This window comes from Callorhinchus milii, unplaced genomic scaffold (genome assembly GCF_018977255.1).
Source record: "Callorhinchus milii isolate IMCB2004 unplaced genomic scaffold, IMCB_Cmil_1.0 Scaffold4, whole genome shotgun sequence".
NCBI lineage: Eukaryota > Metazoa > Chordata > Chondrichthyes > Chimaeriformes > Callorhinchidae > Callorhinchus > Callorhinchus milii.
Genome location: NW_024704745.1, coordinates 63,073,851 through 63,086,029, shown reverse-complemented (window position 1 = coordinate 63,086,029; position 12,179 = coordinate 63,073,851). Strand labels below are relative to the sequence as shown.

At 39.9% G+C, this 12,179-nt stretch overlaps 1 protein-coding gene and 1 non-coding gene across 3 annotated transcripts in view; both read right to left on the bottom strand.

Moving 5' to 3' along the window:
* The window catches only part of LOC103185757 (LIM and senescent cell antigen-like-containing domain protein 1), an 86,437-nt gene that overhangs the window by 56,027 nt on the left and 18,231 nt on the right, over positions 1-12,179 (bottom strand). The window contains exon 1 of one of the 2 annotated variants that reach the window (XM_042333865.1): positions 1,848-1,866. The exons of the other annotated variant lie outside the window; for it this stretch is intronic. The gene's annotated coding sequence lies outside the window, so the exon portion shown is untranslated. Of the gene's footprint in view, positions 1-1,847; positions 1,867-12,179 lie in introns of those variants that run through there. 2 annotated transcript variants of the gene reach the window in all.
* Positions 10,200-10,271, bottom strand: trnam-cau. The gene has a single exon. It is a non-coding gene; the product is annotated as a tRNA-Met (tRNA).

Below are 12,179 nucleotides of genomic sequence, written 5' to 3'. Positions count from 1 at the left end.
ACACCTGACATCTTTAGTTTATTTTATTCCTCTCTATTGTTTGCTTGTTTGCTGCTAGGTTTCTCAGTCCAAGTATAAGCACGCAATTTGAACTTCAATGTGATTAACAGTAGGTATTTGGAGGATGAATGAGGACAGATTTAGGCTCAGCTGTGATGCCCTCCCTGGTTGAACATCCTGTGAAAACTCAGTCAAGGCTGACAAATGGTCACTTGATGGGAGACTGGAATTCACATGTGAAACTATACTGCAGTAGCAAGATGAAAGTCGAAACACCTTTGTAGTGGGGAGGGAATGAAAGAAAGAAATTTGGCTGGGAAAAGAAATTGCACAACGCCATATTGACATATACAATTTACAAATTTTCATACATCACATAAAGTGCCAAAGGCAACGTGTATCCAATTCACCAGTAGAGGATATCCTCTCAGAAGGAAGCAGCATTCTTATAATTAGAAGCGATATGAATTTCCTGTCGTACAGAACGATTAGTTGAAAATGAAACACAGCCATCAAAACAGATAGGAAAATTTCCTAAAAATCCCCCCCAAAACATCAAATTTAGTAAAGTCATGGCATTACCATTGGAGATCACCTGTTCTTGGTGTACAAAGGCAAACTGACTTTGTCAAATTGGGAGTCAAGCTCCCTGTAGTCAATGATCTTCAAAGCTAGAGCTAGAAAGCATCAAATCGTGTCCATCCAATTGGCAGAACATAAGAAACATGAAATGAGATAAGGTACAGTTTTCCCCCTGCTGAGCGGAGGGTGAGAAAATACAAATTGTTACGAAAATAATTCCATTGCTACTATTTTCAGCAGTGTTGCATTTATACAACGACTTGCATTTATATGGCACCCCTCCCGCAGGGTGGTTTCCCAGAGCGTTTAAACGGTGGTGGAGGTTGAGTTAATAAGAGTGCTTTCTATGTAAAAAATAAATGTCTCAAAGTGTTTTACAAAATATAGTTGATTAGGAATGGAAGTGACTTATGGAGGCAAACACAGAAGTTAATCTGTGCCAGCAATGTTTCCTAAAAAACAATGAGACAATTTGCATTTATATAGTACCCCTCATGCAGGGTAACATTCCAGAGCAATTAATTTGAATAAGGAACGAAATACAAGCCAGACTAACCGGAAGCAGAACTCAAGTGTTTCTTTGAAATAACAATGGAAGGGCAGTGCCTTTCCACCTACTTGAAGTCTCCTTAAAAGTCCGAATCAAAACCTTCCTCTTTGACCGCACCTTCGGTCATTCTCCCACCCACATCCGCCTTGGTCCCCACCCCTCCTGAATCCAATTCACCAGCTCGGTTGCAAAACTTCCAACAGTCCAGTGCCTTGGACATCCTCCTGATGTGAAATGCACTGTGTAAATGCGATTTATTGCGGTTGCCATTGAAGCAAAGGTTAAGCAGATATCCTGCTCCAGCCTTCTGCCAAGATGGTTTAGTAACCAGCTGCTGTGAGTTTGAGTGTGACTGAGGCTACCCTGTCCTATTTTCCTCCCATCCTTCAGGGATGGGCCTGGCTTCTTCTCAGTGTCTGCCACTGACTACGACTGAACAGTGAGTGGAGAATTAGCACATAAGGCATTGGGTGTTTCATATCACTCTGCTGCCTCACCAAGATGGTCTAGTCTCTCTTACTCACTCATTGAGATTTCAACTGTTCTTTCTCACAAGTAATGGTGGCAGGGAATCAGTATAGAATATCAGATTTAAAACTCACATTTTTCTAGATTATTTTGAAGCGGAGTTAAAGCATTAACTAAAAAATTATAATACTAAAATGTGTAATATTAAACAGAATAAATATTATAGGAAAGTTTTGAAACTACTTACAATCAGAACAGCTCTAACCTTGTCCAGCCAAGTCCTTTACTGTATAAAACACTAATCCTTCTAGTAACACAGCACTCTTAAAACTTAAAGTAGTCACCCTATCTAAAACTTTACTGAGTGACACAGCAAACCACTTCCTACACTACTCAGTTCTGCATCCGGTGACACTACCAACAAAAATAGGAAACATCAACTGACAGAAGGATCTAGCATAACATTTTCCAAACTATTAAGTTAAGCAATAATGATAAAAAGTATCTGCTACCCTCAAACCTAATGGGTTTCTATTTTTCCAAATATCTTATAGCTACATGTCCAAAACTTATTTATATTTTGCATTGAGCTTAACTGAAAGTTTGGTCATTAATATTTCAACCATTTGCAGTCTTGAGCACAGATCAGACCTTTTTAGGTTAGCAACGTTCAGGAAGCATAATGTTATACTTCTGATTTATTATGAACTCTAAACGGGGACCTTGGTTTTCATTCCAGATTTAGACATGGTTTAAACAAATGTAAAACACTTCCTCATTGCTCCTTGGGCTGCCAACGGCAATTGTGCACTTCACGCAGAGCAGATGAGCATAACTGCAATCACCAAGTATGGTGGTGCTGCAACTATCTGTGTTGCAGAATTGGTTCCCAAAATTCTGTGAGAAGATCCAGCTTCTCAATTGCCTGATAAACCACTTTGTTTACCTTCAAAAATTACTTTGTCAATTTAAGAAACAGGTTCATCAACAATTAACTGGAGAACAAGGATTAATTAAATGCTCGAGAGACTATTCCTTTTGCTATCCTTTCATAAATTGTTCTCTAAAATGCAGGAAATTAATTCTGTAAAGATTTAACTCATACACAATATCCAGTGTCCAGTCACTGGGGGCAGAGAATCCTCCCACTCAGCTCCAGTTAACCCTGCAAGCCAAAGCCTTAACAGGTAGGGTGGTCCTGGCTGGACAAGTAGCAGGAAAGCATCCCAAATAGTGCTATCAATGGCAAGCTAAAAGCTATGTTGTTTTAGCTGGTTAGCCTCCAGCAGTACGCCAACGCACACTCTGGGGACACCAAGCCTTGGGTCTTTCCAACTTCCATCTAATACTTTCCAGAATTAGGTAGAGTCTCTCGAGGGAGAGAATAATGCGCCTTCCATTCCAATAATTATCTCTGGAATTTATACGTGTAGGTGGGATGCACAAAATTCTCAGTTTGGTTTGGATCCTCTTAACCATGGTGATGGGATTCTGCATATGTCAGAGACCCTGCTGACAAAAAAAAACCTTAACAAATGTTGTATTGTATTGGAAATGGAAATTAAACTAAACTAAAACATTAAAGCACAAAACAACAGAAGTAATTGGGAACACTCAGCAGGTCAGGCAGCATCTATGGAGAAAGGAAAGTGAGTCAACGTTTTGGATCCACGACCCTTTGTCAGAACGACCCTTTTGACGAAGGGTTGTGGACCTGAAACATTGACTCACTTTCCTTTCTCCATAGATGCTGCCTGACCTGTTGAGTGTTTTCAGTAACTTCTGTTTTTGTTTTCAGATTTCCAGCATCTGCAGTATTTTGCCTTTTCAAAACATTAAAGCCTTCATCCTGTGTGAAAATGTACTCCCAAAAGAATGTGTGTAATTTAAAATTATACAGGACATAACTCAGATGCAGAATTTTATTGTTTTGAAACTATGATCCACACCATCTGCTTCTAACTTTTAGTTTCTGCAGTAGATTGCCCTAGGATTCAAACCCTGTATCATAGATTCAGGCTACAGTTCCTCATATTCTGGATTCGTGGCCTCAGCTCTGATGTCAGGGGAGATGTTGAAGCTGTCTAATGGGGACTAAGTCTTTTACCATACACCGCAAACTAGTCCTAGATTAAGAATGACAATAAAATTCTGCATCTGAGTTATGTCCTGTATAATTTTAAATTACACACATTCTTTTGGGAGTACATTTTCACACAGGATGAAGGCTTTAATGTGGAGTCCTGTAGCTCAGTGGTTAGAGCATTCGCTTTGCAGGCAAGACACCTGGGTTCAATTCCAGGCAGGTCAGGGCGAAACCTTGGGCAAGTTTCCTTACTCCACACGCCTAATAATAATCCCTCCAAAACCAAAAATAATAAATTGGTCATTTTCAATCTACGACTGTTTGTGGGACATTGCTGTGCGCAATTGGCTGCCGCGTTTGCCCACAAATATACAGTCAATTCACTTTAGTGTGTTCTGTGAAGCGCTTTGGGACGTCCTCCTGACGTGAAAAGCGCTATATCAAATGCAAGGATTATTATTATTATTATAGTCAAACCAGGCAGGTTTCAATATCAATCTCTGATCTTGGCCATGTTGCTCACCATATCTGCTCCGATCTACATCCCGAGTGAGGAAGTTATTGCTCAGTACCTCTCCCCAGAACAGCAGCCAGATACTACACACACATTTACTGGCCTTGATGTCTGTATGGCTTATTGTGTTAATGAAAGATAGCAACAATGTTTACTCAATGTTTACTCACTCAAAAACAACTTTGAAGAAGACTCAGTCACTCACGCTCCAAGAGCAGCTAAGGCAGATATAGGCAATAGATACATTCAGTCGGATGTGAGAGGGTGCTGGCAGGAGATGTGGAGGATGGATGTGGTTTTGCTGGTATTCATTTGAAAGAAGATTGTTTATCCAGGACGTGATGTCTGACAGGCAGTTTGCAGGACAAGATTGACTTGTTCTGGAGACATTAAAGTTTAGAGGCACATTAAAGTTGGGTGTCATCCACATAAATACGGAAGTGTGCGTCATGTCTGCAGATGATATCGCTGAGGGGGGGGACATCCAAAAGAAGGAAAGGACAAGAACAAGGATCCAGCCCAGAGGAATATTGCAAGTGACCATATGGAGAAAGGACGAGAATCGTTAAGAGGAGACACCGTAAAGACATTGGGACAGATAAGTGTAGATCCAGAAAGGGGGTCCTGCTGAGGTGAAGCAAGGAGGAAAGGCAATAAAGAATGGAGTGATTAACAATGCTGAAGGCTGCAGAGAGATCAAAGAGACACAACCTTTGTATTTCTGTTGAGGTTTTGAAGATAATATAAATTCAACCTCATAGACAATATGTAATTCACCCAGAAATACTGCTTTCAATTGAAATGCACAAGTAGAAAGCTGCCAGTAAAATATAACTGTATGCTTGTGTGAACCCTGAAATAACACCTTCAACTTTCAATGGAGCACTCAAGGAAGCATGGAAATCCAAGACTATGAATGGATTCAGTGTATTTAAGAGAACCAAAGGTTAACCTTGTAAAAAATCATTAACAAAGCCTATGAAGTGATGCAATAACCAGTCCCATAGTTTCTATTATAACAGAGAGCAACTGGTTCAAACAGAGCACCCAATGGGAAAACACTACCCCATTAATGAAATTCTGTGAAGTGATCATCAGATTACATGGACACAAAGTGATTCACTGTGTGTAAAAGAAGAACAGTAAATCTGACTGTGCCTGTAGAAACAGAGAAGGCTACAATAGAAAAATTCTAGTACAGTTCACAGAAAATACAATTTCAACAGTCAGTCTTCAATATGGCGGCAGTCAGCTCCACTTTTTATTGTCTTTCATTTGCCAGAATACATTCTGCAATGGCAATTCCTAATTAAAGGAGCATCATATTCTTGACAGTACATCTGAAGCCAGCTTCCAGCACAAGCTCACAGAAAAAAAGTTTACACACTTAAGAATCTTCTTCTTAGAATTGATGACATCCACTAAATGCCAAAGAATCAAGTCTGCACTTCTATCAGCCTGTTAGGGACTTCTAAAGGGACACCTCCCCTTTTTAGAAGACCATGAACCAACAACTAATGTCCCATTGACATTCCCCATATACAGTACACTATTTACATAGTGGAGTACTGTAGCGTAGTGGTTAGCATGCTTGCCTCGCAAGCGAGAGGACCTGGGTTTGCCTGCTAGGCGGGGATAAACCTTCAACAAGTTTCCTTACTCCACTCACCTCTGTGTATCTAGCAGTAAGTAGGAGCCAGGGTGTTGGCTGATTGGCGGATCACTTTCCAGGGGTAATAATCTTTCAAACTAAAATGGTCACTCAATCCATGACTGTTTGTGGGACAATTGGCTGCTGTGTTTCGCCCACAAAGTAGTCAATCCACTTTACAATATATTCTGTGAAGCACTTTGAAAAGTCTCAACGAGTTGATAAGGCGTTATATCAAATGTAAAGATTATTATTATATAAGGTGTATCACCAGGTGCTCCTTTATTTCTTGCAATCAGTTTAACTGACAAACTCTTGTGGACGCCTTTCAAGGCCTCAGGGAGCAGATATAGATGGGCACATTGGTGTGAGGAACACATCTTCAATTCAAAGACTCAACTAGCAAAGTCATTTCCTTTAACATCCTCCTCACACTAGCTGACTGACAGAACAACACTCTAAGAAGCAGACTGGGAAGAGGGGGCAAAAGACGCCACTAAATAGTAGGAGCTCCAGCTGCCTGAACTGACTAACTTGCCAAACTTGTTAGGATTCACTGCTGAGAGACGATAAAGCAGGAGGAAAGGGAGGATATATGCTATTGGCTTAAAAAGCATTCCACTTAATTTTTCTGTAATGATAAATCTCACTTTACTACAAAAATGATATAGCTGTAGCAAAACAAAACATCTGAGGACAGCTCTAGGTTGCAGACTGAAGTATCCCTTCCATGCTTCTATGAAGATTTTTNCTTAAAAGGAGTTAGTCAGGACGCAACAACAACTTACATTTATATAAGCACGCTTCAGGTGGGGTAGCATCTTGGAGGACACAGCTATGAACTGTGCAGAACAACCCTTAAACTGACCCAGGAAGAATTCTCCATGTAAATCTATAGTAATGAATGTTACCTTTGACTAAATATTTGGCTAACATCTGTTTTGAGACATTACTTAACCAGATTTGAACTTCCATAACAATTTTGATGTGCAAAAATAATAAGCTGGAACCCTTTTGGCACAGTTGTAGTGAAAGCCATACCTTAAACACAAGTAATGAGGATGCGGATAAAAGGATGGAATAGTCACCCCCTGATCTCTGGGAAAAGATTTTGGGTGAGGTTAAGGTGCAGCTTTGTCAGGAAAACAAATTAGTTAAGAGGGCTGCTTGAAATTCAATACCCACAGCTGCAGTGCAATTTTCCATGAAAGGATTTTTAAAGATATACAGTTTATGCAAAATTACATTTAAAGCTTAGCAGGGTATGAATGGGAGGTCAATAGGTTGGTTAAGCAGCCAAATGCTCCATGAAAAACAGGATATTAAACAGTGGGAACCTAAAGGATCAGTGGTAAATGGTTTATGAAATCTAGTGTTAGCTCCCAAATAAACTCTAATGGAAAGCAATTTTAAACCGGAATCCAATAAAAACTAAATGATTCCAAAATGGATGGAATGTCAAGAGAGTGGGCTAACGAGTCTAACAGAACACCAATGAACAATATTTTTCCAAATTACAATTTAAATAGTAGAATACTCGAGTTGTCAGTACGTTTACAACCAAATGCAGGTTTACTGATCCAGCAGTTAGGCATTTTCTTTCAGAGTTTGGAAATTTTGCACATGTGTAATCAAAATTTTGCAAATATTGCAAATTCAACAAAATCTTGCACTTCTATCACATGTTTCACAAAGGATAATGTCAAAGCACTTTACAGAGATGGAGTGGAAGCCTGAGCGAGATGGGATGAGCAGGATGGAAGAAAAATTAACAGGGAGATACTGAAGCTACAGTCAACTAAACAATCTTTTATGAAAGGTTTTCGAGGGTGTGAAGCAAAGCGGCTGTGGATTGATTTTGGAAGAATTTTGCTGAAAGGTCATTGCTGATGATCGGACAGAGGAAAAGGGGCAACATACAGCAGGAAATGGCAAAGGTAGGGTTGGGCAAGGAGGCATTTAAAAGCTGGAATGAGGTTAGAGAAAACTGATCTGTGGCGAAAACGGAGCCAGTGGTGTCTGGCAATAATAGAATTAATGATAATCCCTGCATTTGATAAGAGTGCTTTATCACATCTTCGAGACATCTCAAAGCACTTCACAGAATATCCGTAAAGTGAATTGACTGTAAATTTTGTGGGCAAAATGCAGTAGCTAAGTGTCCCAGAAACAGTCATGGAGGAGTGAAATTTTTTTTAAAATGGGTTGGCGAAGCCTGGTGCAGGAAATAGACGACAGAGTTCAACATTCCATATTCACAACCTGGAAACTACAATTAACACATTGAAAGCCAATCTCAGAGGGAGGCCTCTTCTGTACGAATTCCAACGAGAAGCAAAACTTTGCACTCAATGCACAATTTACAAGCACTTTATGAGCTGTGCTATCCAACTCATTGCACAAGTAGCGCCGAACATTTAAAGTCAGTAAGTAAAGCAAGTTTAAGTAAATCAATGATGCATTTAAACCATGTTGCGTTTCCTCTAGCAACAAGGGAAATTATTTCAGGGCTTGCAAATTGAGGAAACGGGCAGATAATTGTTTAAACCAAAATTTGGTATGAACACTGAATGCCTGCCTTTTGGAACCCTAAAATTTAATTATCACCCCAACTTTTTTTTGGAAAATGTGATCTGTGATCTCAGTTTGTGTAATCTCAATTCAGTTCCACTGCTGCAAACCAACAAATTTGACTAAACCTGCACTTATTAAGAACTTCCTCCAGAAGTGAAAGGCGCTATATAAGAGTAAATTTATATTGTATGAGCTCACTCAGGAAGATCAGTAGGTTGGTTACGTACATGTTGGATAGAAAAATAACATGCAGGAGCAGCAGAGGGTGCTCTGTCATCAAGGTCAGGCACTGTATCAGAACCAAACAGCAGTATAGAGCATTATCCTCCATTTAAGGCTTAGCATACGACTTGGCTGTAAAATCAAACAGGAAAGTACAGTAGATTTTCTACGAGGTCAACACTTTCTGGGAAAACAGGATGAAAAGGGTTTTAAAATTATGCACGGTTTTAAAAGAGCCATTCATTTTTTTTAAAAAAAATCTCCCCTCCGACTCTCTTGCTGGCAAACTGTAGAACAGGGAACGACAACCCCACTGCACTTTGCCCAAGGGCTATTCTTCATACTTGAGTAAAGACAACAATAATTGCAGTCTATATACTCAGATATGCAACTTTGTGGAAATACTCTATGGAACTATGAAGTACAGAATAGTAGTACACCCAGTCAGCCTTGTGTACAGAGTGACCAAAAAGTCGTGATACCAATGCAATATCTAATAAGTCTTAAAGAAATAATGATTTTTTTTAAATAGGGTAGTTATCACAATTTTTTTGGTCACCCTGTTCTCTGAGATGTTCTCTCAATGTAATTAATGTAAATGCAAATTGTAGCTTCTAGGGAGAATCACCTGATAGGAGCAGGAACTCCAGCTGTTTTAGGTTTCCCTTTGACACAGGAAAGCTGAAGTCAATCCTATGTTTCTATTTTACACGAGACTCCAGCAATACGAAATGTGCAACATTGAGACCCTTAATAGAACTTTAAAACAAAACATAGTAATTCTACTTTGCTACATGGAACTATTTTATTTACATTGACCGCATCTAACAACTGACAGGGCAGAGGAATTTCAGACAGTCTTAGTTATATGAAATTATGGTAAATCAGTTTCCTATAAGGTATCAAGTGCTCAGATCACCAAGTGTTCAGCAAATGTAAACAATAATAAAAATAATAATCCTGCATCTGGTATAGTGCTTTTCATGTTAGGAGGATGTCTCAAAGTGCTTCACAGTAATATATTGTAAAATACAGCGACCGTATTTGTTGTTGAACACGGCAGCCCAGTTGCGCACAGAAATGTCCCACAAACACCCATAAAGAGAACGATCAATTTAACTTGGGAGATTGTTGGCCAGAACCCAAGGAGAAAATGCTGTCCAAATGGAAGAGTTAATTTCAAAATTCTAAACATACAAAGTCTCATTTTTTGACTGAAAATACACCAGGAAACATTTACATTCACATTAGCTTAGCAAATACTACCTAAAGCTGCATCAATGTTGGATTACAAATTGCTGTCTGTACCGATGGACTTCATTCAACATTTTCATTGTGGAGCCTGTAGCTCAGTGGTTAGAGGACTCACCTCGCAAGTGAGCGACCTGGGTTCTATTCCGGCAGGGAAAAATGTTGGGCAAGCTTCCTTACTCCACACGCCTCTGTTTATCCAGCAGTAAGTAGGAACCTGGCTGTTAGTCAATTGGTGGTCGCTTTTCCAGGGGTAATAATTCCTTAGAGGCGCTTGGAGAAAGAAAACTTGCCCAACATTTCGCCTTGCCGGGGATCGAACTCAGGTCTCTCGCTTATGAGGCAAGTGCTCTAACCACTGAGCTACAGGACTCCACATTTACTGTCTTAATATAATACTTTTTGCATTTGATATAGCACCTAAGAATGCCAAATCATGGTAAATTTTCTCAAAGAGCTTCACAGGATTTACCATGAAGTGTGGCGACTACTTCAGTCTGGCTCTGTGGTAGACGTCTGGCCTCAAGTGTCAGAATATTGTAGGTTCAAACCCCACGAAGGGTCTTGGAATCACTTAGATACGCCAATGCAGTCCTATTGTTGCCGGTTAAACCAAGCTCCTGTCTGCCTGCTCAGGTAGTCGTTAAAAGATCTCATGGCCCTTTTCGAAAAGAGAAGGGAGTTTCTCCCAGTCCAGATCAATAATTCGCCAAATAAAATTGGTCATTTGTTTCATGGTTGTTTGTGGGACATTATTCTGTGCAAACCAGCTGCCGCGTTTCATCACAAAATAAACAGTCAATCTACTTTACAGTATATCTTGTGAAGCACTTTGATGAGGTGCTACATCAAATGCAATGCTATTATTATTATGCATTATTGGGCAAACAAGGCAGCCATTTGTGCACAGCAATTCCACAACTGTACGTGTAGAACTGTTGGTCAATATACTCCACATGTCAACTTACATGTTGAAGTCACATAAATGTGACAAAGGTTTCTGGCTTTCTATTCCCATTTCTGGACTTTACACAATTTTTTGGTATTGTGCTTTGTTTCAGACTGGATTGCAGAATCCATCCCATTTGGACAAGTCTTATAGTACAGTAGCAGGACAATTTTCAGCTGGCAGTCCTCCAGAAAATCTGGTGCTTATCTTACTATAGAAAGCCATAGACAAATGCATCACAGATCTGATATTCTGGTGCACAAGACGAGCTGCACAATACAATGCCTAATATGGACCACTTCTAAATGGACGTGTTCTGTTACACATCAGTCTAAAAAAGGGGAATCTCATTAATCTGCCTCTTTGTGAATGCTCTGATAAGATTTTTTCAAAACTTGGATCAGTCTGATTTTCTCTACCAGGTACAATATTTTCTTTGCAAGGATTTGTGATGCTATCTGCTCAGTACGGAAAAGTGCAGCTTTGCCTCATTAGATACAGTAATGCAAGAGCTGACTATAGCTGCTCCCTAGAGATAATCCAGAATCCTTGGATATGGATCCTTGTTGGGGAAAATAAGATTATCATCCTCCTCCTCCACCGGCAAAATTCCGGTGGCTGCTGAATAAAGGATATTAGGCAATGGATGGGGTGGAGGCAAGGCCACTCTGTGAAGTCCGTATTACTATTGCCCATTGTACTCATTTTAAACAATCTGTGGGAGCTTGTGAATGCAAAAGAAAAGGAGTAGGCGGTGGGAACGAGAACGAAGGAAATTCAACACTACACAATAGGATACATAATACAGGATAGACAAGCACAATGCAATCAAAATACTGTAATAATAATCCTTACATTTGGTATAGCAATACACCTTTCACGTCAGAAGGGCTTCACAGAATATACAAAGGATATATAAATTACAGTGACTGTGTATTTTGTAGGCGATTATGGCAGCCAATTTGCTCACAACAAAGCCAACAATAAGATCTTGCATTTGTACAGCACCGTTCAGGAGGTACATCTCGGAGCATGTAACAATGGTGGAGCTCGACACCAAGCTGGGGAGAGGTGACTGAAGACACGGTCGAAGAGGAAGGTCTTCAGGTGTGATCTGTGGACAGGCAAGGAGGAGACACACCAAAGGATTTGAGGCAGAAAATCCCATAGTTTTGAGGTGTAGTGGCTCAAAATGTCCCACAAACAGCCGTTCGGATCAGAAATTAATTGTAAAATAAATTATCAGCCACAATGTGATTGACCAATTTTATTTTGAGGCACCGTTGAGCAGAACAGAAAATGTATAATGGCTTCACAAACTACATCTTGAAA